Source organism: Globicephala melas, chromosome 16 (assembly GCF_963455315.2).
Source record: "Globicephala melas chromosome 16, mGloMel1.2, whole genome shotgun sequence".
Classification (NCBI taxonomy): domain Eukaryota; kingdom Metazoa; phylum Chordata; class Mammalia; order Artiodactyla; family Delphinidae; genus Globicephala; species Globicephala melas.
Genome location: NC_083329.1, coordinates 1,959,746 through 1,982,414, shown reverse-complemented (window position 1 = coordinate 1,982,414; position 22,669 = coordinate 1,959,746). Strand labels below are relative to the sequence as shown.

The 22,669-nt window shown below is 50.8% G+C and overlaps 1 long non-coding RNA gene across 8 annotated transcripts in view; it reads left to right on the top strand.

Annotated features, from left to right (window-relative positions):
• The window catches only part of LOC132593646 (uncharacterized), a 511,924-nt gene that overhangs the window by 470,284 nt on the left and 18,971 nt on the right, over positions 1–22,669 (top strand). For 5 of the 8 annotated variants that reach the window (XR_009559380.1, XR_009559386.1, XR_009559379.1 and 2 more), the window contains one exon: positions 11,854–12,875. The exons of 1 other annotated variant lie outside the window; for it this stretch is intronic. This is a non-coding gene — a long non-coding RNA (uncharacterized lncRNA). Of the gene's footprint in view, positions 1–11,853; positions 12,876–18,253; positions 18,416–22,669 lie in introns of all 8 variants that reach the window. 2 more of the 8 variants (XR_009559381.1, XR_009559385.1) reach the window with 2 other exon arrangements.

Below are 22,669 nucleotides of genomic sequence, written 5' to 3'. Positions count from 1 at the left end.
ACTGGACCAGCTACTAAAGGAGGATAACGATATAAAGTTGTGAACTAGGTGACGGATAAATAGAAGATGCTGGAGTGTTACAGAGGTCGTAACTGCCGAAGCCACTGCTAGAGGAGGATAACGGGAGGGGTGGGGATGGTTAAAACTGGGAACTGAGAAGGTGGTTCCCTCAGAGCTAACCTCAGACCTCGGAGGTGGGTGCTGGCCAGCTGGAGGAGGGGTCCTGGGGGCTGAGACCCAGAGCTGTGAGGAGTGGGTGTGTGCTCAGTGTGACGGGCTGACCCTGCTGGTCTGGAAAAGGCTGCAAACTGGTTTCGTCTATAGGAACCACTTCCCGCGCAGGGAAGACTTCTTGCTAGGGTGACAGTCCCAGGAACTAGTAATAGGAAGGAATAGGAAGGAAACAAGAAGCAAAGAGGGGGAGCGATCCCCTCCTCATGTCTCAGCCCGACGGTCCGTCTCTCTGGCATCTCCTATTGGCAGAGCCTAACGTGGAGCCGGCTGGAGAACCAGGAATGTGGTTGGAAGAGTGGGACCGCAGCATCACAAAGCATAGGATAGGCGAGTGGGCTGCAGCTGGGAGACAGCCACGTGATTGCCAGTGCACAGCCGTTTAGCTGCTGTGAGCCCATACCCACTTGTCACACGGGCACTTCCATACTGTGCAAGCACAGTCTGTCTCCACCTAACAGGATCCAGCTGTCCTGCACACAAACAGAGGCACTTTCATCCTCCCCTCCTTGACGAGACCCAAGCCTGTCAGATGGCGCTGGTCTCTGGGAGATGGTACCCTGTCCATCTGGGCTGCTGCTCAGCACCCCTCAGGATCTGGTTACCTAAAAGCTCCAGTGTAAAGAGACTCTCCCAGGAAACATGTACGGAATAATAAGGGACAGGAGGAGAGAAGAACAGAGGTCACCCCTGCAAATGCAGCTCTAAGCCAGGGGATTCTAGCTGACCTCCAACATCATCCTCAGGGACCAGAATGAAGCGTGGCAGGGATGTTGGGGGTGTGGGAGGTTATCCCAGTTATTTTGCTTTTAGGAAAAAAGGGGAGAAAAAACCCTACAGGCAGAAGTAACCACCCACTCCCCAACCAGGTGAGTTTCCTATACAGACATCAACCTCCATTCACGGGCTGTTACCTGTTAGACAAGGTGCTGAGGGTCCCGTGAGGAGAGGGACAGTTCTGAGAGGAAGGGGAGGGGGCACTGGGGTGTCTCTCCGGATGTGGGGAGACAGGGGGTGGGAGACAGCCGTCAGCAGTGTGGCTCTGTAGAAAGACAGGGTCAAGTCCACAGCCAGCTGAGCAGGGGCCTGGACAGGAACCAGGCAGATCTGAGTCCAGGCTCCGGACCTCAGCAGTGGCTGCTCTTCCCGTGCTCAGAGCTCGGGAGCCTGAAATGAAGGAGATGTGACAGGAGCGAAAGGGGACCTTGGCTCACTGTGGCCAGCACCAGCCTGAGCTCCATCACCTTCAGCCTCTGGAACTTGTCTTCTTCCAGCCTCACTAGTCAGCGAGGGAAGGGGAGGTGGGGACGTCACAGAGCAGAGCACGGGCATTGGATCAGGTAGACTTGCTTTCAAGTCGCAACTCACGCACCCGGCTGCGTGATCTGGGACCGGTCATTTCAATTCTCTGAGCCTGGTTTCTTTCATCCTGTCTTGATGGCGGCTGCTGTAACAAAAGTGCCATGGGATTTACTTCTCAGTTCTGGGGACTGGAAGTCTGAAATCAGGGTGCCAGTATGGCTGGGGTCTGGTGAGAACCCCCTTCCCGGTTGCAGATGGCTGGTTTCTCCTGTGTCCTCATGTGGTGGATGGAGAGAGGTCCAGAGGGCTCTGTGGGGTCTCTTATAAGGGTACTAATCCCTTCATGGGGGCCCCACCCTCATGACCTATCACTTCCCAAAAGCCCTGTCTCCTAACACCATCACTGTGGTTAGGACTTCAACATAGGAATTTGGGGGGGCACAAGCATTCCGTCCTCAACAAATACCCACTGTTCAGGGTTCTTCTGTTGATCAGCACTGCTGTGCACTGGCCTGGTGCCTGGCTCTAGGGGGGTGGACGGGTAGTTCTGTTACTGGCAGAGTCACAATGGTGGCTTGTTATTGGGTGTCACCAGTACCTCTGTTCGGTAACCTGGAGTCCATCAGACTACTTGCAGGAAGGGGTCCCGGGAGCCACGGGCACCCAGTGCTGTCTCGTCAGTGGAGCCACAGGCTGACGGATGCTGCACGCAGGACCAGGGCTGATGAACAGGGTGGTTGTCAGCTGACACTCCCCCCGTGGCTCTAGCTGGTGAGCTGGGGTCTCAGACACTGTTCTTCATGTCAAAACACTGCAGCACGGACACGCAACAGAAAATGGAGTCCAATCCAGGAGCGCTGGAGGAAGCGGAGGGCTGGGAGCCGGGTCAAGGGGCCGTCCCGCCTTCTGCACCCCATGTGCACCGTTCGGCCACTCCTGCACCTCCCATCTTCCCTCCTGCTGGGCTGCCCCTCCTTCTTGGGACATGACCCCATTTCCAGGCTCAGTCAAGCAAATTGCCCCAACCCTGCCCTCAGCTCGGTTCTTGCCTCAACACTTGCTCTGCCCTCTCCCGTCTCTGACGGTTGAAACCACACTGTCCATCAAACTGTCTAACACGCCGCCTTCAAGAAGTCTTCCCAGATTGACCTGCTTCCCTTTCACCTTTCTCTGCTCAGAACATGGCTGTGGTGCGCTGCCTTCACATGCATTCATTTCTGTGATGCTTTGCCCGGGCCTTCCTGCTTTTATTTACTTTTGTCTTTGAGGTTTATCTGCCTGGACTGGTGACTCTGAGGTTTGGGGACCCTCACATGGTATTTATTTTTCCCAAATAATGGGGATGCAAACAATGGGGGTGCTGTTTGGGGAAAGCCCCTTTATTAAAGTTAAATGTACTGACATTTTCCTCACCTGCAGACACAACTGACTGAGCATAAAATCAGCGAGGATGCTCCCAGAGGCATCCCAGTGTCTGGAACGAATTACCCGGAGCCTCTGGGTGGCCATAATTGTCATTAGTAACACAGAGATTGATGCTGCTGAAGCCATTACCGTTGCAACTGCAGAGAACATTCTGTCAAAGCAGCAGAACAAACGCAGCGCTTCCTCCTTCCCTTGCAAAGGACTGTTTGGGTTTTGAATGCATCCTGCCTGCTGGCACGACCATGTTTATTTCACAAAGCCAGAAAGAAGAGGTTTTTGGACGTGCACTAGTTATCACCAAGCGATGCTCACCGTCTGATTCTTCAGTAGCTGGAAGATCCAGGCCGCAGTGTGTCCCGTTGCCACGGGCACAGCTGTCCCAGGGAGAGCTACCCAGTTCCCGTGTTAATGGGATATCCATGACTTGCTAAGTATGACTCCTCCCTTCATCCTGCATATAAGACGTGATCTCCTGAGCGAAGTAGCCAGTTTTTCCCGGCAAGGAGACAAGAGCTGCATACCTTCCAGACTTAGGGGGGCACACGGGGTCCGCAGACAGGAGTAGCATCCGTCGCTCTAGGATGACCAGTGAGGTGCTTTACGTTCTTTGCGATACCTCTGTAAGTGAAGCGTGTGGTTTTATTATTCAGACCTAGTCACTGTCACCCAGAACTAGATGTAAAATGAAGACCTCAACCGGAATGGAATTCGAGTTTCCCAATCTCATTTCTAGTTGCCATTGTTTTCGAAGCCGGAAACCTCAGGCTTTGTGGACTGGAGCAAAAAGAGCCTTGGAGTAAACACCCCTTACTACGAACACTGCTTCTAGGTGTGCAGGCTGTAACACAGGCGCTGCTGTGGTTATTCTGGGTGGTGGTAACTTGACCCAGCAGTGCATACAGGATCAATACTCTTTTTTAAAAAAAATTTTTTTTAACATCTTTATTGGAGTATAATTTCTTTACAATCAGGATCAATACTCTTTATTTCAGTATTTAAGTAGTTGGAACATGAGGGACAGCACTGACCTCGTTATATACGACTGAGCAGGCCAGACGCTGAGAGATGGGCCCCAGTTACTCCTGCGTGTGCACGGGTGAAGGCACAGCTGAATTCAACATTCAGCCAGTTGGGAGCCTGGTGATAATGGCCCCAAGAGGGCCCATTGGCTCTGCCTCCAAGGGTCATGAAAATTGACAGTGGTCAGACCAAGGCAGGCCAACAGTCCTTATCTTTTTTTGCTTTCATCTCCTCATACCATCAAGACGTTTCTGAGAATAGTGTCCTATTTGAAGAAGAGATTATCTGGACTCTATAACAGATGTTTAGCACAGTGGAATATCAATTTCCAAATATTTCGATATTGCGTAGTCTAATGAAGAATAGTTTCTGTTTAACATTTGGTACTATCCAGGAGCCACTTTAATTTCAATCCTGGTTTTTATTTTTCCTAAAAAGTAAAATCAGTGGACCTAATTTAATATATCGAGAGTCACCCAGAATGAGTCACCATGACAGATTCTTCCAGGGACGTTTATTCAGGACTTTGCTATGCACTGAGTCTTATGCTACTGCTTGAGATCTACAGACAAGAGACAGGGGAGCAGATGACAAGAGACAAAAAACTGAAAATGCCCAGGGCTCTGCTAGACAGTTTCTGATAATGTGAGAACATAAAGGAATGTCATTTGGGATCTTCTTACATTTCAAACTCATGCCAAAACCCAGAAAGTCACCTTGACTTTTCTTGCTTGTCCGGGCATCTCGCTGCTTGGTTCCGAAGTACTGTCCAGTGATACCTTGTAACCCTGAGACCCATCCTCTGACCTCCATCCTTAATCCTTCTAGCCTGAAAAATAAAACAGTCTTTTTCTGTTCAGACTATTTCAGTGGTTTCCCAATGGGTCTGATTTGCTGTACTATCACCAGAGTTATCTTTTAAAAATGAGAATCTAGTCCTTTGTTCTTCTACTTAAACCCTTGCAATGATTCTGCAGCGTCTACAGGATAAAGCTAAATGCTGAATGTGACAGAAGATGCTTCATGGCATCTTCCGGGATTATTTTCTGCACCTCCCCAGACTCGTCCCTTGTCCGTGCCCTGGCACGTTGAGCCACTGTGTCCCGAGTGAGCCACGTCCTCTACAAGTTCCTCCGTTTGCTCCTGCTGGCCCCCTCCCTTCCCTGTGTGGCCTGTGGGGCTTGCATCACAGCTCTGGTCAAGCATCTCCCAGGCGGGCCGTTCCCTGACTCTTCCTCCGAGGTCTGGTTCTCGGGTCTGGAGGGACTGACTGCCACGCACCTAAGCCCTCACACCTGTAACCTCTCTCTCTTGTTTCTCCATCCTAGGGTGGAAACCGCTTCCTGGACATATAGTTACCATTGTATGACACTCTATGATACTTCCTGTTTGCCTTTTTGGTTCTCTACTACCTGCGTCCAAAGTCTTCACGTTGAATTCTCTCTGGTGTGATATCTGTTTCCTGACTGGACCTTGGCTGATGTCAAAATTATCACCAGAAATGGTCTCAGGAAACAGACACTCAAAATGGTATTTGGAGATTCCATTGGTCATGCCATTAGATTTGAAGGCAGGGCCGAGTTCCATGCAAATGGGAATTAGGACGCTGTCTCCAAAGCACTGACATCATCATTATTCAAATTACCACCTGCGATGGATGGATATGGAGTGATTACTAAAAAAAAAAAAAAAAAAAAGAGTGACTTGGGGGACTCCTGTGGCGTCCCTGGTGACCATAGGATAGGGGGATTCGCTGACTGCTCCTTGGTGCCATGAAATCCTTCTAGAAAGAATTTGACAAACTCAAGTTTTGAAACTCTCAGGTCAGGTCATGCTCAGAGGAAAGCAGGACTTCCATGGTAACCATAAAAGGAGCTCTTAACCCCTCATAGTTGCAGGGTTCACCTCCCTGACAATCAGACACAGCATGAACTGTGCAGGTTGCAGAATAACAAGGTGGGTTGATTTCACAGCCTCACATGCTCTGAAATAACCTAATCTTGGAAAGTCGCCTTGCGAGGGGTTACCTATTCCATGAAGACCCACCACACGTGTTGTCCCCAGACATGTAACTAGGCTCAGATCTCAGCACACGCCTGGGTGGAAGTACAAAGTCTGACTCGGGAAGAAGTAGCTTATCCTCTACAAGAAAGTTTTTAAAAGTTTGTTAGTTTATATTGCAGAAACCTAAGTTATATGTGTGGAAATGGATTCTAAGATATTAGACCCAGAAGGATGGAATATGACCCTGGGATCGACCAAAGCGATTAACACGTGTGAGCCTCCCAGAGAGCCTGGGTGCGGTGAGTCGATTTGTGTGGTTGGTTGGAGATGCCTCTAATGGTTGATCCATGTTATTGGCAGAAACTTGAACCAACGGCGGCCTGCACTCAATGGAGTTGGTATGTTAGAACTCTCCTGGCATAACATAGTACATATGTACATGGATCCAAAGTTTTAGAGGGTACAAATGTTGGAAGGGATTTATTATGTGTGGGAAAGGATTTATTCTGCACAGCCATATATCCAGACTAAGACCCGCAAGACAGTGCTTTGCTAAAAAAAACATTGAGAAATACCTTAGCGAGGGTAGCAGCGTGACCCTTGGAGGCTGTCCTTGGAGGCGAGGAATGACAGAGGGAGGAAAGACCAGGTTCCCTGCTTCACTGGAGTGGGGCAGGTCCTGAGCAGCAGAGAACAAACAGTGAACTAAGCTCAGAAACAAGTGGCTGCCTTTGCCGTGACGAGCATCAGAGAAAAGTGGTGATCAGAGTGTTTCCCCCACAGGGAGTCTTGCCAGAGTGTCAGGGGTGATGGTGGTCCTGGGAATGAAATAGACAAGCCATTCACCAACACGTTACCCGGTCTACATACACCCACGTAACAAGAACACCAGGCTGATGGCCAGAAACCAAATAGAGTCCATACATAGTGAAGTCCACCTCCTCACCCAGTTTCTGGAACCGAACAAGATCACAGATGTGACAGCCTTGGGTCAAGGGTGTTGGGTACACCTGAGGAGGGGTCCTGAGACACTGCCACACACTTCAGGGAAGTCTTCCACAAAGCTTGTCCTATGTGGACCTGTCGTCATGTACCAGGGGGACTGGTTCTGGGGAAAAGAAAATGCCCAGTTATCTCAGGAGTTTCTAGACAACGTATAAGAATTTATACCTTTCCTAGAGTCCCCTCCCCCACCAGAAAAGCCCCAGAAGCACCCTGTGACCCAGCATCCACAGTGTGGCTGAAGGCGGTCAGGTGCCAGGTAGTGTTTTGGCCCAATTTTGAATCATTGTGGATTTGTACACCCACCTGGGGCAATTTTCTCAGGTTCTAGAAGTTTTAACTGGAATGGACATAGCTGACAATGACAGAATCCCCATGCAAGCCCCTGACCCCGGAAGTGAGGGCTGCCGTGACCCTGAAAGATCTCCTACCCACCAGAATATTAAACAAAAACAACACAGCATCCTTGGAGAAATTACCGATTAGATCCATCACTGAAGACTTGAAAGATTCAGAACACGTGCAATGGCATTTCACACGATTGAGCCATCTGCCCTCGTGTGTACAGAAGGTGGAAGGGTCTTGGAGAATAGCCCTGGATGATGATAAATTGGGTCAGTTGGTGGCTCTAATTGCAGCTGCTGATCCAGACGTGCTCTCTGTGCTGGAGAAACCAACGCAGGCGCCGGAATGTGGTTTTTAGCTATCGTTGGCAATTGTCTTTTTCTCCAAACCAATTTGCACTAGCAGGTTCCCTTTAACCTGAAAGGGGCAACCACACAACTCAACGGTCCTGTCCCCAGGCTGTGTACCCCATCTCTCCTGTTCTCTGCCGTACAATGGTCCCCGGCACCCTGATTATCTGAAATTCCAAGGAAGGTCACAGTGGTTTACCACATGGGTAACGTTATGCTCGTGAGACCTGGTGAGCGGGAAGCAGCAGATACTCTAGGAGCCCTAGGAAGATGAACGTAAGCCAGAGGGTGAGAGAAAACCCCACGAAAATGTGGTGGCCCATCACATCGTGAAGTTTCTGGAGCTCTGGAACTTGCTACGGAGCCGCCAACGTGAAGGATGTGGTGCTGACTTTCCGCTCAGAAGGAAGCATGATTCCAAGGAGGCTGTTTTGGATTTCAGGGGCAGCACGCGGCGTGTACAGAGGGGACGCGCACTGCACACACCACACGCTCTAATCCGTTTACTGAACCGCCCGGGAGATCGCCAGGTACGAGTGGGGCCAGAGCACTGCAGTGCTTCAGAAGGAGGCCCGGCTACAGAGCGGGCGGATCTACTGGAAACAGGGGTGCTGGGGTGCCTGCAGCAAATAGGGGCGCCCTCTGGAGCCTCTGCCATGCACGGGCTGGAGGTCAGAGCATGGCCTCTTGGGCAGCCCTGTTCCATTTTAACTCCTGTCAGAATCACCTGGAGGCTTGTTCAAACCCAGACTGCTGGGCTGCACCCCTGGGCTTCTGATTCAGGCACTGGGATGAGGACCTCTTAGGGCTGTTATCCAGCTGACCACACCTACCCTGAGCTCTGGGTGGAGTGATGGGAAGAAGGAACGCAGGTGCCTTCTAAAACTTAGAAAAAGCAAGGAGACAGACTCTTTCCAGAATCTTCCAGAGGAAAGCAGCCTTGCCCACACCTTGATTTTAGACTCTTGGCCTCTGGAGAAAATGTGTGCTGTTCTCAGCCATCATGTTTGTGGCAACTTGTCACAGCTGCCACAGGAGACTCACGCAGGTGGAGCGTGCCGATGTGACCCAGGCGACTCTTGGGACCCTGCGTCCCCTCATTTTGGGACCAGAATAAGAGCATCGTCTTTTGCATAAAGTGAGAGGAACAGCTCCGTGTCATGTGTACCGTGCGGAGGCGTGGCCGTACGGGGAAGGGAAAGGATGCTGGGCGGGTGGAGGGTGGGCTGTGGGGGTTATGAATTCATGGTCTCAGCTGCAGATGCACTTCTAGGCTGCGCTTTGTGAAGCTGGGGCTGCGCCTCTGCAGATCGAATTTCTGCTTTGCCCGCTGTTCCTGGTGGGCCGTTCAAAGGGGGCGAGAAGGAGACAGGGTGCCCTCCTTCCCATTTTGCTCTCTGTTGCTCAGCCGTGGCCCTCCTTGCAAGCACCAGTAGCAGCTCATTTCGGTGCCGCAGTTGGCTCTGCTTTGCTTTTATTTTTTGCTCGCTCCCCAAACCATCCTCCTTGCTCAGGGCTCCCCCAAACCATCCTCCTTGCTCAGGGCTCCCAGCCACAGCTGACTAGCGTTTCCTTATTAGTTGCCTGAGTCTCGGAAAACTGGGGTCCCTTCCCCGAGCTCCTGGGATGTCAGCACCAGCACGCAGTGACCCCCCTCTGCAGATGTCTCCGTGATTCCCAATGTGAACGATCCCAGCATCTTCCCTTCGCCCCCACGGCTCCAGCTGCCTCTTTAACTCCCTGCCTCTGTGACATCTCGGTTTCCTTTTTGCTTTTCTCAGTTTTTTGATATCTAGCTTAAAAGTATTTAATTACTTTATCTCTCCTAAATAAAGGCGTGGTTCCTGTTTTATGACTGCACCCTGGCTGGTACACTCTGCTTTCTGCAGAGTCGCTGTAATAATTCCGAGGGACACCAGCAGAGAGACCATGGGGAGGCTGAGTTGGAACACAGTTTTCTGTGAGGCATGTCTGGTGGCCATGACAGCTGACAGTGGTTGACCGCTTACATTAACACCCGGTCTCCAAGTCACCGTCAACTGTTGCTATCATAGCACCAAAGGATGTGAGTCGTGCGTTCACCAGGTGCTGCTGGGGGGGTCCAAGCCAGCTGCCCGTACAATCAATCTTGGTTATCGTGACGGTGATTCAGGACACGCGTACACAAGGCTGCCGCTCTTATTAAAGTCATCAGGGGTCATACCTGTGCATTGAGAGAAGACGTGAAAATCGCTTTCTGTTCAACCATGACCACAGAGAAGATTTAGAAAGGGACAACCGCTTGTTTTTTTGTTTCTGAGCTCAGCTGTGGTTTTCAAAACATGCTGGTATCTAAAAAGAAACAAAATAAGGTCATTTGTAGAGATGTGGATGGACCTAGAGAGTGTCATACAGAGTGAAGTAAGTCAGAAAGAGAAAAACAAATATCGTATTTCAATGTATATATGTGGAATCTAGAAAAATGGTATAGATGACCGTATTTGCAAAGCAGAAGTAGAGACACAGATGTAGAGAACAAACGTATGGACACCAAGGGGGAAAGGCCGGGTGGGAGGAATTGGGAGGCTGGGATTGATGCCGTGTATAAAATAGACAACGGAGGGGAGTACAGTGTGGCGCACGGGGAGCTCTACGCAGTGCACTGGGGTGTCCTAAATGGCAGGGAAACCCGAGAGCGAGGGCATATATGTCTGCACATGGCTGATGCATTTTGCTGTGCAGTGGAAGCGAACACAACATCCGTAAAGCAGCTGTACTCCGATAAAAATTCATTAACAATAAAAAAACTTAAAAAAAACCCCATGCTGGTATCTAATAAAGACCTCATGGCGTCATCTCCTCCTGTGGTGGTTGTGATGCCTCATGTTCAACAGCCCAGGAGCAATCAGACCTTTGGGGCTATTTTCAAAAGCAAAGGAAAATAAGTTTTTACGTGAAATTTCTTCAGGATTCAGTCATCACCATTTAATAAAGTGAAACAATTTCTATTAGATCTTAAGCTGTTGAGATTTTAGGGGTATCCTTATGCCTCTTAGATGGACCAATGGCTGATCACCTTCTGGGAAGCCTTGAGTGTTTTTGAGAGAATATCCCTTGGAAGAAGAACACACAGTCTGGTGACAAAAATTGTTCCCTGCGTTTAAAGCCTTCACAGGTGCTTAAGAGTTTTGCAAATTGCAGGAGAAAAGTTGCATGAGTTTGCAAGAGATGAACTTTAGAAATTCCCACATTATATCAAAAAATAAAAAGAACCTTATCCCTTTGGCCTCCTTCAGTTGGAGGCTAAACAGAGGAATGTTTCAAGTACCTGTTTAGTCTCAAGTCATGACTAGATTATCTGTACAATTTAAATACAGCTTAAAATTTAACACCGTACAAATGCATCTCTTTAGAAATCATTATTTCTACTCCTGTAAGCATGACATGAGACCCAGCATACATTAGAAGTGTATTTCATTCTCTTTTTCTTTTGCTGTTGCATGGGAATAATCCTTGCTCTGCCCTGGGGACAAATAGCCCAATACATCTGGAGTAAAAGCCAGGGGATGGACTCTGTGACGGACCGCCGAGCCCATCAATGGTAGTTTCGCGTCCTTTGCAAGGTTTCACGTGCTGCTGATTTCCCTCGATAAACACATAATCTACTGCAGATAAGCTTCTCTTTCTGGATGCATGTTTTGCCTTTATCTAAACAGTCTCTATTTATAATCTCCTTTATTCCTTCCAATGAGCCGTACAGTGTGACTCCCGGGCAGGGATGCCAAAGCAGAGCCTTCAGTGGAAGGAGCGCAGAGATGGTCACTGGGGCGCAGAGCGCACGTTGTTGAGAACCCGCGAGGGAGAGGGAACATTCTAGAGGATCACCAACGCCATGAGTAGCATATACATGAGGAAGTTTAGGAATGCCTTCTTTAAGTTAAGAAAAACCCAGACTGCTCCCAGACTGAATTTCAATATGCACCCTGGACTAGCAAATTCCAAGAGCCAGCGTTCCTGCTGAGGATACATTAAACACGCCTTCGGGTTCCAGGAGTGTCAAACAGCTTTATCCCTGACATCCCCAGAGAGTTCACCTTTCCTTCAACCTCCTTACAATACCTGCATGCACGGCTTACGCTGGGGATAAGGGTAGAGAGATTTGTAGCTAAGGATAGTTCTTTTCTCATTTGTACAGGTTTTCGAATGAGCACATTTTCTCGGTAATGCTGTGTCTCTGTGTCTCCTTTACTGTATTTGAAGCTGTGGCCTTGGATACGGAAGACACTGACGCTGATAAATTGCGTTTCACAGCTAAAACAATTGAAATTCCTGGCACGGTGGACTTTTCCATAATGTTCTTTGCCATGGGCAAAACTTTTTTCTAAAGAATTTGAAGATTCTTTTTTTTCTCCCTGCGAAGAAGGAAATCGTGATACGTCTCAATTTATCCTCAACTGAGATGTTTGATTTCACAGTTATTCAAGAAACTCTCATGGCGTTTTATTCCAGTAGACTTAGTGCCTCACTGCTGTCTTCCCACTTCGTCTTGTCGCTTTGGGTTCGAGTGAGGAAATTCTCCCGTTTGACGGAACCACGGCTCTCTGATGGAGCAGAGCTGGGCAGAGGACACACCAGAGCACAGAAGAGGTTCCTGGCATTGCAGCAGATCTGACGCTGCCCTCTCTTTCTGCTTGGGCCTCGGCTCAAGCAATGCCACCTACTTCAGGATTCCAGAGAGAACCTATCTTTAACTGTCATTAACACGGAGAGTACCCAGGTGGACAGTCCCATCCCTTCCCTCACAAACAAGCCCAACAACAATATTGGTTAATTGTCCGCATGGTCCTGGCCAGGGCCCGGTGCTCTATTCCTGGAGCAGCTCAGAGGCCCAGAATCTAAGCTCGATTGTGGTACGGGGTCCATATACAGTGGGAGGAACGTGTCCCAGTACCCTGCGGTCCCACTGCTCTGGTTCCATCGTGAGAACAGTGACTTTGCTGGCAGGTCTGCATTCAGGGAGTGAGCATGTCCAGACGGCACGCTTGGGAGCCGGTGGCTGGGGAGTAAGGACGGCAGAGAGATCGGGCGCGGAGCAGGGCCTGTAGCCCCATGAAAGGTCGTCACGCCACCTCCTCCACGGAAGTGCCTCGTGTCGCCACCCATCAGTGCACTCTCGCCAGCCCTGATGCTTCGTCCACGACACCCTCTGCGCTTCATGTAAGATAATCCCGCTTCTCATTTACCCCAGTGAAGCTGCGTCGGCTTCTATTGTAGTCAATAGTTTTTTTGGTTTGTTTCAGAAATTATATTTAATCATGATTCAGTATTTCACTGATGTGCTATGTAGCCCAGATAAATAGGTTTGGGTTTTTTCCCGCCCAGACAGGCGACTCCTTTCCAAGTGTCACTCTGAGTATCTATTTATTCCTTAGAGCTTCTATTTCTTCCTCAGAGCGCAACAAAAATGATCTAATTTTGTTGTAAAATCTAGTGGGAGGGATACACCAGCTTCAGATTTCACTTATCCAACTTGGAGATGATCATTTGTGACAAACATCTTGACTTAGACATTGGTATTTCTCTGTTTTCCTATAATCAAATAGTAAGAAATTTCACAACCCCAAACAGGTCATAAAGCGCAAGACTTTGGCACCATGAGTGAGCAGGGGCACCTGCCCACAGGCCTGCACCCCACGCGTCTGCAGACGCTTACAGGATGCTGGCCCACCATTCGAGGGCTACCTCGGGTCACGGGGACTGTAACGGCCCGGAGGTCCATGCCGTGTGCACTAGACACTCTTGGCTACTGTCCGACGATGCCCTTTCTCTTGTCAGCGCTAAGAAATAGCATCGCAACCAGGAATTGAAAAGAAGCACTGAGTAGAAATTCAGAGCAGGCGAGCGCCCTGGCCATGGCGGACTCTCAAAGTCACAGGGCGTGAGGGCTGGGAGGGACCTTGGGCCTTACCTGGAGGGACTTGGCCTTTGAGTAGGGAACTGGGGACCAGAGTGGGAGAGGTGCCCTGGCCAGGGTCTCAGGTCAGCAGGAGAGGCATGGGCACCAGGGCCTAAATGTCGAGGCCCGATTTCTCACACTGCCCTTCCCTTCCCGGTGTGGACCTACGTGTCCCCTCACCTGGATCGCCCATCCTCCAGGGGAATGGCCATCTGGAGAAGGCCTGCTACAACCTTCCCGATTTCCAAGTCCTCGGGAGCCAGCGGGGGTGATGCAGATGCTGGGGACCCGGGCCTGTAACCAGGATACTGGTGCAATGTCTGCACTCAGGGCTCCCTCACCGGGGGGAGACCATGGGCTGTGGGCCCCGTGGCCACCTACCTGTGCAGAGCCTGGGGTCAGTGTGCCCGCCTTGGCCTCCCAGCCCCTTGTGTGTGCAACCAAAGGTGGCCGTCGGTGAATGCGGCTGGGTTCCTGGGAGATAATGAACATGGGCTGCACGGCGGGGTTTGGGGCTGCAGCTCTTGGGCCAGACCTTGGAGGCCTGCTGGGCCCTCCAGAGCTGAACCATTTGGGCAAACGATTCAAGCCTCACAGCTTCGTTTCCTGCGTGTGAAGTGGTCAGCAGGGGGCCTGGCTAATTAGCTCTCAAACAATAACGATGCCCATGATTGTGCTTATACTGGAGGCTTTCCTGGGGTTTTTAGGGCATTTGGGTGTTTTGGTTTTAAGAAATTGTAATTCAGAAGGAAGGAGTGGGAGAGAATGGAGACCACAGAGCAGAGGCTGGGGCAGTGGTCCTGGTCACCACTCAGCTCCTCTCGAAGAGGCCCCGGGTGGGGGACCCAGACCTACTAACTCATAATCCGGGAGAGCCCATCGGACGTGCACATGTAACCCACGGCCCCCCTCACTGCTCGTGCAGCCTCAAGCCCACCAGATTCCAGCTGGTCTGGAAAACTGTAGCCACAAAACCGCAGGTGGAAGCCGAGCCCCAGTGCATGGCCTGGGCTTCTCAGCTTCAGTTCGCCAGCACCGATTCCTTTCTCTACTTTCTGCTTCTATTAATCAGCATGAGTTGTTCCCTGTGTTTGCAGGTAACTTACTAAGCACCAGAAGCAGGCAGAGGCCCGTCGGGACAGAGGTCCCAGGTTAGAGAGGCTGACTTGGCATTAGAGAAGTAAAAATGCAGAAAGGGAGCCCGGCGGTGCAGGGTCTGCAGGAAGTGGTATCGCCCTGCGGCAGAGAAACGGGGGAAGAAGCCGGACGATTGTAACGTGGCAGTTTGGAGGTGAAGCCCACAGTGCTGTGGCTCAGCACACTGGGGGCTGACCCGGGGTCTCTGAGCGCCAGGGAGGAGGGCCCAGTTGGCCCATGGGGGCATCTGAAGGGGCGCGGTGGGGCTGCTCGATGGTGTTGGAAATCTGGCAGGTGGATGCAGGTGCTTCTGGAACAGACTGCAGTGTGCAGGGAGAAGCATTCCCGAGTGGTCACTGCAGAGCAGAGAGCAAGCGGGGGACCTTTTAGCACCATGAGGCAGGGCCTGGCTGGGAGCAGCTGGCCGTGGGGAGAGGGGTTTGCAGGGGCTGCCCCGAAGCAGAGGACAGAGTGAGGCTGGAGCTGGGGATCTGAAGCCGAATCTGGCCTCTGTACCCCGACACTGAATTAAACCTTGGAGACAGAGTTTTGGGTGGAGTAGAAAAGAATAACTTTATTGCGTTGCCAGGCAAAGGGGGCCACAGCAGGCTAGTGCCCTCAAAACTCTGTGTCCCACCCTGGAGGGGGGAGTGAGGCATTTATAGTCATGGTTCAAAGCGGGCACCATCAGCACATGGACACTCTCCTGATTGGCTGGTGGTGAGGTCTTCGGGAGTTGGCGTCATCCACCTTCTGGTTCCAGCCGATCTGGGGTCTCCGTGCTTGAGGGCAGATGCAGCTAGTTAACTGCTCCCACCTGGTAGAGGCTTCAGTATCTGCAAAACAGCTCAAAGATATTGTTCTGTGCATCCCTTGAGGAGGAACCAGGACCCCGCGCCCAGGCTGCACTGTTGTTTCCTGACCACTCCTCCCTTGTCTCTGCATCCCCTCCCTTCTCTGATTAACATCTGTTGGAACCTGCCCTTTGGAGCTAGGGAAGGTCACGGAGGCTGAATGAAGCCTATTACCTGTAAGCCAGAAGTGGGGGGGACAGAGAAAGGCTTCTGTGCCCTGGAGCCCCACAGGGCCCTGCTCGGCGCTCTGGTGAACTCATCACCTCCCTGAACAAATGGCTCCTTGATAACAAGGTAAAAACCCACATCCCGCTGTCTCGTACCTCACAGCCCACCTCTCTCCCCCGCAGATAAACTGGATCTGCTGCCCAGTTATCATTCCTGTGCTTTGCTTTTTACATAGATTTCTTGTGTCTGCATGTGTACTTAAGTTTATTTATTTTTTTTTTATTTTATTTTTTTTTTGCGGTACGCGGGCCTCTCATTGCTGTGGCCTCTCCCATTGCGGAGCACAGGCTCCGGACGTGCAGGCCCAGCGGCCATGGCTCACGGGCCCAGTCGCTCCGCGGCATGTGGGATCCCCCCGGACCGGGGCACAAACCCGTGTCTCCTGCATCGGCAGGCGGACTCTCAACCACTGCGCCACCAGGGAAGCCCTTAAGTTTATTTTTAAAATTTTTGTTTTTCATCTTCATGAAAGAAAGGTAGAAATGTTGAAAGCAATCTTGAGTCCGTTCTTTTAATTTAAAATTATATCCCTGCGGCTCATCGGTATTTCTTCCTGCCGTGGCGGTTTCCCTCTTGGCCGCTGGATTATGTTCATTCTGTTACCGAGTCCAGGCTCGCTCTGCTCACCGCACAACAGGCTAGTCAATCAGAGACGAGGCGCTGAGACAAGGAGTACGACTTTATTCGGAAAGCCGGTAGACCGAGAAGATAGCAGACTAGTGTCTCTGAAAAACCGTCTTATGGGGTCTGGATGCCAGTTTCTTTAATAGAACCAGAGAGGGAGAGGTGGTGAGGAAGTAAAGTAAAAGGGCCATCAGTCTTGCAAAACATCTCCTGGAATAGCCAGCCTCCGGGAGGGGATGTGTTAATTTCTTCTTTTCCGCAGCCATCCACAGGTGGACAGGGTCAGGTTGTCTCCCTGTGAGCTGAACAAAGGCACTTTAGTTTAACCTTCAGACAGAGGGGCAGGGTTCCCAGAAGCAACGAAAAGCAAAGGTTAAAGTCAAAGAAACAGATGGAACATGGAGTCCGATTTAGCTCTTCCCTGTTAAAATTCTTTGCCTGTATCCTCTAGTTCTCTCCTCCTCTGCTGGGATCCTTTGAATCTCGTCCATCATCTGTGAGGCTCTGACAGTCCGTTTTGGCCAAGTCTCTCCAGATATTCAAGAATTCCTCGATGCTTGTACACCAAGCAGTAGCGCTGGGGGTGGGGGCAGGGCGTGCGTCTTCTATTTTAAGAGAAAATCCCCAGCTGTTTTCCAAAGCAGTCGCACCCGCTGGCCCTTCCACCAGCTACGTGTGGAAGAGCGGGTGAGCTGCACTTATCCAGTGCTGGTGTGGCCAGGAGTCCTCGTGTCTGCCATGCGCTGGGGGCACAGTGGGACTCCCTGTGGCTGTGGTCCGTCACCCCTTGACCTTGAGGGCAGGGGCACAGCCTCCCGACTTGTTCCCGCAGTATATCCTCTTCTGTTAACCGTCTCCTGCATCACTTTTCTACTGGGCCCTGATTTCCTAGTGATCGGTGGGCGTTCCTTATTCATCCTGACACCAGCCCTCTGTCAGTGTCGTGAATAATTTCCCCCAGGTTGTAACTTGCCTTTGCATTTTCTTATCTCTGAAATTAGAAAATCAACTCCAGTGTACACTGTGATGATTCAGGGCTCACTTACATGATTCCTGTTCCTGGCTTGGGGGGTGTCGCAGAAGGTGGGGTGACCACCCCTCTCCCACGCTGCTTCCAGCCCTGAGTGATGAAGACCAACACTGTCCCGGTACTGAGAGTCGAGATTCGAGTTAGGATTTGGAACCGGTCAGAACAAGGGACCGATTGGAGTCCTGGTCCTCCTGATTTTGTCATTTCTTCACTGTCTCCCGGCTGACGTTCCTCCATGGAAAACAGAGAAGATGAAATTTCAGATGAAAAGACATAAAGCAAGATACTGGCTTAGTGACTCCGAGTGAGGAGTAAACATGGGCTATCGGTGGCTCATTCTGTAGGTGACGATGAGATAACTCAGGTGCTCCTTTGGGCACCTCCCACTTGACACACAGGTTGGACTTAAACCTTCTCACAAACTGTAAGGTCAGCACCCATGTGACAGATGAAGAACGCTTTTTCTGGGACTCTAAAGATATTAACAGCTCAGAGCCATTTATTTATCCTAACTTATAAAATATCACAGTTTCCAAATCAGTGGGAATGGAGAGAATATCTCCATGTGTCATCCTTAAGTTAAATTAGAGGGAAACATTCAAAGATCAAGACTCCAGAAACTTCCTGGAATCCCTGTCACCCTCAGTTTGACAGGGACAATCGGAGGAATAGGGTTTTAAAATTGCTTCTGATATACAAATGACCCAGTTGAAGATCTGGAGCCAGAGAATCAGAACTTAAGACACATAATCCTCTCTGCTTTCAGTAGCCCCATCCATCAGCCCTAAAGAAGGAGAGCAAGAATCTCCAGTGAGCCTGGAAGGTACAACTCCTCCTTTTTGGCAGTCTGGGAGAGACTGGGTGCAGCACTGCCTCATCCGTCAACCAGAAACGTAAGCCATGGCCCCAGCTTTCTTCTCAGCATCAGGTGGGACTTCTTAATAGGTTGTGAGCCTCTTGAGCAGTCTCTGCCTCCATGAGTGTGTGTGTTTAAGTGAATGAATGGATGGATGGATGGATGGATGGATAGATGGATAGCTGGATGGATGGATGGATGGATAGTTGGATAGATGGATGGGCTTGTGGGTGGGTGGATAGATGAATGGATGGATGGATGGTTGAATGGTTGGATGGATGGATGGATAGATGGATAGCTGGATGGATGGATGAATAGTTGGATAGATGGATGGGTGGGCGGGTGGATGCATGGATGTATGGAGGGATGGATGGAGGCATAGATGGATAGATGGATGGATGGATGGATGGACGGTTGGATGGATGGATGGATGAATAGTTGGGTAGATGGATGGGTGGGCGGGTAGATGCATGGATGTATGGAGGGATGGATGGAGGCATAGATGGATGGATGGATGGATGGATGGATGGATGGATGGACGGTTGGATGGATGGATGGATGGATGGATAGATGGATAGCTGGATGGATGGATGATGAATAGTTGGGTAGATGGATGGGTTTGTGGGCGGGTGGATAGATGAATGGATGGATGGATGGATGGATGGTTGGATGGATGGATGGATAGATGGATAGCTGGATGGATGGATGGATGGATGGATGGGTAGATGGATGGGTTTGTGGGTGGGTGGATAGATGGATGGATGGATGGATGGACGGTTGGATGGATGGATGGATGGAGGGATGGAGGGATGGATGGAGGCATAGATGGATAGATGGATGGGTGGATGGATGGATGGATGGAGGGATGGATGGAGGGATGGATGGAGGGATGGATGGAGGCATAGATGGATAGATGGATGGGTGGATGGATGGACGGTTGGATGGATGGATGGATGGATGGATAGCTGGATGGATGGATGGATGAATAGTTGGGTAGATGGATGGGTCTGTGGGTGGGTGGATAGATGAATGGATGGATGGATGAATGGTTGGTTGGATGGATGGATGGATGGATGAATAGTTGGGTAGATGGATGGGTTTGTGGGTGGGTGGATAGATGAATGGATGGATGGATGGATGGATGGATAGATGGATAGATGGATGGATGGATGGATGGATGGATGAATAGTTGGGTGGATGGATGAATAGTTGGGTAGATGGATGGGTTTGTGGGCGGGTGGATAGATGGATGGATGGATGGATGGATGGATGGTTGCATGCATGCACGCATGCACACATGGGTGGGTGGATATGCGGGTGGATGGAGGCATGGATCGGTGGACGGATGGATAAGGAAGGGCCGGGGATTTTCCCAGGCACACTATGGGCCCCTCCCTCACCTCAAACAGGCACGTCTAGACTGTCCTCTCCACACCTGGGGGTTGATCCTTCACATACCTCAACCCCTGTGGTCTTGCTGTACTTTCGACTTCTTCAAACAGTGCATCTGAGTGTCAGGGAGAGCAAAGGCGGCTGACCTCCACCCAGAGAGAAATCTGCCTGGATGAGGCGTTCCAGTGGTGGTCTGGGACCAGGAGCTCTGTGAAACACACCCTTGCTTTCTAATTTATCTCCATGTTAGCCCAACTGTTGCTTCCCCAAAGAAAAAGTAACTTTAAATCTCAGTCCTCAAATGGAGTGGAACCCCCACGAGGTTCGCTCTGTGAGAGAGCAGTCAGATTGCAGGTACACAGGCAGGTGAGACCCAAGCATACACACTTTCTAGTTAAGGGGCTTCTGCCCACCGTGGTGAGGGGAACAGTGCAGGGCTAGCTCTTGCCCTGTGTCCTTCCAGTGGTGACTTGCTGTCTCTACTTGAGGATGGATCAAGGTCATACCACCCAGGGGTAGTGGACAAGACCTGTATTTGGGTCAAGGATCTGGACCTTAGGCCTTTGACCATTCTCTCCTCTGGCCCATGGTCTGGTCAGTGATCTGAGTTGGTCACCGAGGGCCCAGTGACAACAGGAAGTGTCACAGTGATGTGAGATCCCAAAGGCCATCACCACCCAGTTCCTGAGCAGAAGCAGAAGCAGAACTCTGGCACTGGCAAGAATGCAGATGCAGGGACCAGCACCCTGAGGCTGGTGACACCATGGTCCTGGTAACCGCCATGCCACACGTGTTACCACCTCTTGCTGGTTTTCTGTGAGACAACAAGCTCCTCTGTGGTGCAAGGATGTTGACCGCTCAGCGTGCTGAGCCCAGCAGAGTCTGGACTTGGTAGGAGGCACCGCCCACACGTCCCCAAAGCACCTGCCCTCAGGAGTGCACAGGTCAGCCAGTCCTGGTGAGGCCGAGGACGTCACCTGGCTGGAGGGCCTGGAACGTGCCTGCCCTGCCCAGCTGGGCCTCCTTCTGAGCCTAGGATCCCATGGGCAGCTCTGCCCTGTCTCTGCCCCGTGAGGGGATGTGGGAGGAGGGGACTCGGGAAGGCTTGGATGGATTCTGAGGTTTCATGATGAAAACATAAGCCAGCCTTTAACTTAAACTTCTATCTAAATAACAGACTAAAACTCAAGCTAAGGAAGATGTATCTAAGTGACTCCTCAGCCATTATAACTCCAGTAATAACCGTGCATTATACGCCGATGGGAAATACCACAGTCCCACACCCGCTGCTTAGTTCTGCCTCTCATCTTTCACTATCATTTGCTTCTTGCATGAATAATTCACCATGTATCTGCCACCTCTGCTCCTGGACCCCTCGAGGAAGCTCAAGAGATGAGCACGGCTGAGCTGGGGGCCACCATGGGGGCCTTGGCCTGACACGACAGCACCGACTGCCCTCGGTCTGGAGTCTCTTTAAGAAACCTGCAAACCTCATGCTGAAACAAAAATGATTCGACGTAGTTGCCTTTTCATACACTTCCTCTTGCCTTTAGCAGGCGAAAGAAAGTTTAAAACATCAAAACACACTAGATCACAGTGTAGCGAAAACCAGGGGGAAGGAGAGAACGCAGATGGAGAGAGGAGGGCAAAGACAGAGGCTCAGGCAGAGCGGGGGGACCACAGGCTGCTCCGGGTTGGTGTGGACGGGAGCGCGCTTTCCGTGGTCCATCCTGCGGTCCCTGCTCTGACAGCCCTTCTCCTTGGCGGGTGCGGGCGGCTTGCTATCCAGAGAGGAAAATGTCCTGGAAAAGGTAGGTGCCACTCGGCCTAATTCTGAGCGGAGGGTCCCGACCGCAGTCCCGGATCCTGTGTGAGTGGCACACGCCGGCGGGGCACGAGGCAGGTTTGTGCTCACGCCCAGCTCACCGCGTGCCCTGCCGGTGCTCCCACAGCCCCCAGGCCCTCTCCCCGGCAACATCCTCAGTTGGCTGGCTGGCTCCTCCCTTTAGAGAATAAGCTCCGTGTGGCCGAGGCCCCATCGCAGGGCTTCTGGCTTTCCTAGCTCTAGAATTCTGCTCGGCACACGGCAGGCGGCTTCGTACGAGCTGGTTGGCGAAGGGGCGGTGGGAACGGGGCAGGAACTGATCGTGTGTCCTTGCCAGCATCCTTGCCGGGGGTGAAGGGCCCACAGTGGTCCCCTGGGTGAATTGAGGGTGCGGTCAGGCTGGCCGTGGCAGGGGGTGCAGCTCCCGGATTCTCACAGCCTTGGGACCTCGGAGCTTCACTGAGCTGAGCTAGGGAGACAGTGGCCAAGTCGAAATCCAGCTCGAGATGCAAGGTCCTCCAGGAACGAGGGCTCTGACCTGCGCTCTATTTTCTCATCGAGGTAGGGAGCTCTCAGGCTTACAGCATGGCTTTCTAGTTTGGTACTTTAAAAAAATTTTAATTTTATTCCTCTGCTTTTTTAAAAAAAATTTTATTTTACATTGGACTATAGTCAATTTACAATTTGTGTTAGTTTCTGGTGTACAGCAAAGTAATTTAGTTTTATGTATGTATAAGTATATATATATATTCTTTTTTTTAACATCTTTATTGGAGTATAATTGCTTTACAATGGTGTGTTAGTTTCTGCTTTATAACAAAGTGAATCAGTTACACGTATACTCTTTTTAATTCTTTTTCCATATAGGTTTTTATAGAGTATTAAGTACAGTTCCCTGTGCTATACAGTAGGTCCTTGTTGCTTATCTATTTTATATACAGTAGTGTGCATATGTTAATCCCAAACCCCTAATTTATCCCTCCCCCTTCTAGTTTGGTATAGAAAGCATGTCCTCAGACCTGGGTGTGGAAGGTTGAAGTTATCTTTGTGCAGGCTTGATCCTTCACACACACACACACACACACACACGCACACGCACACGCACACGC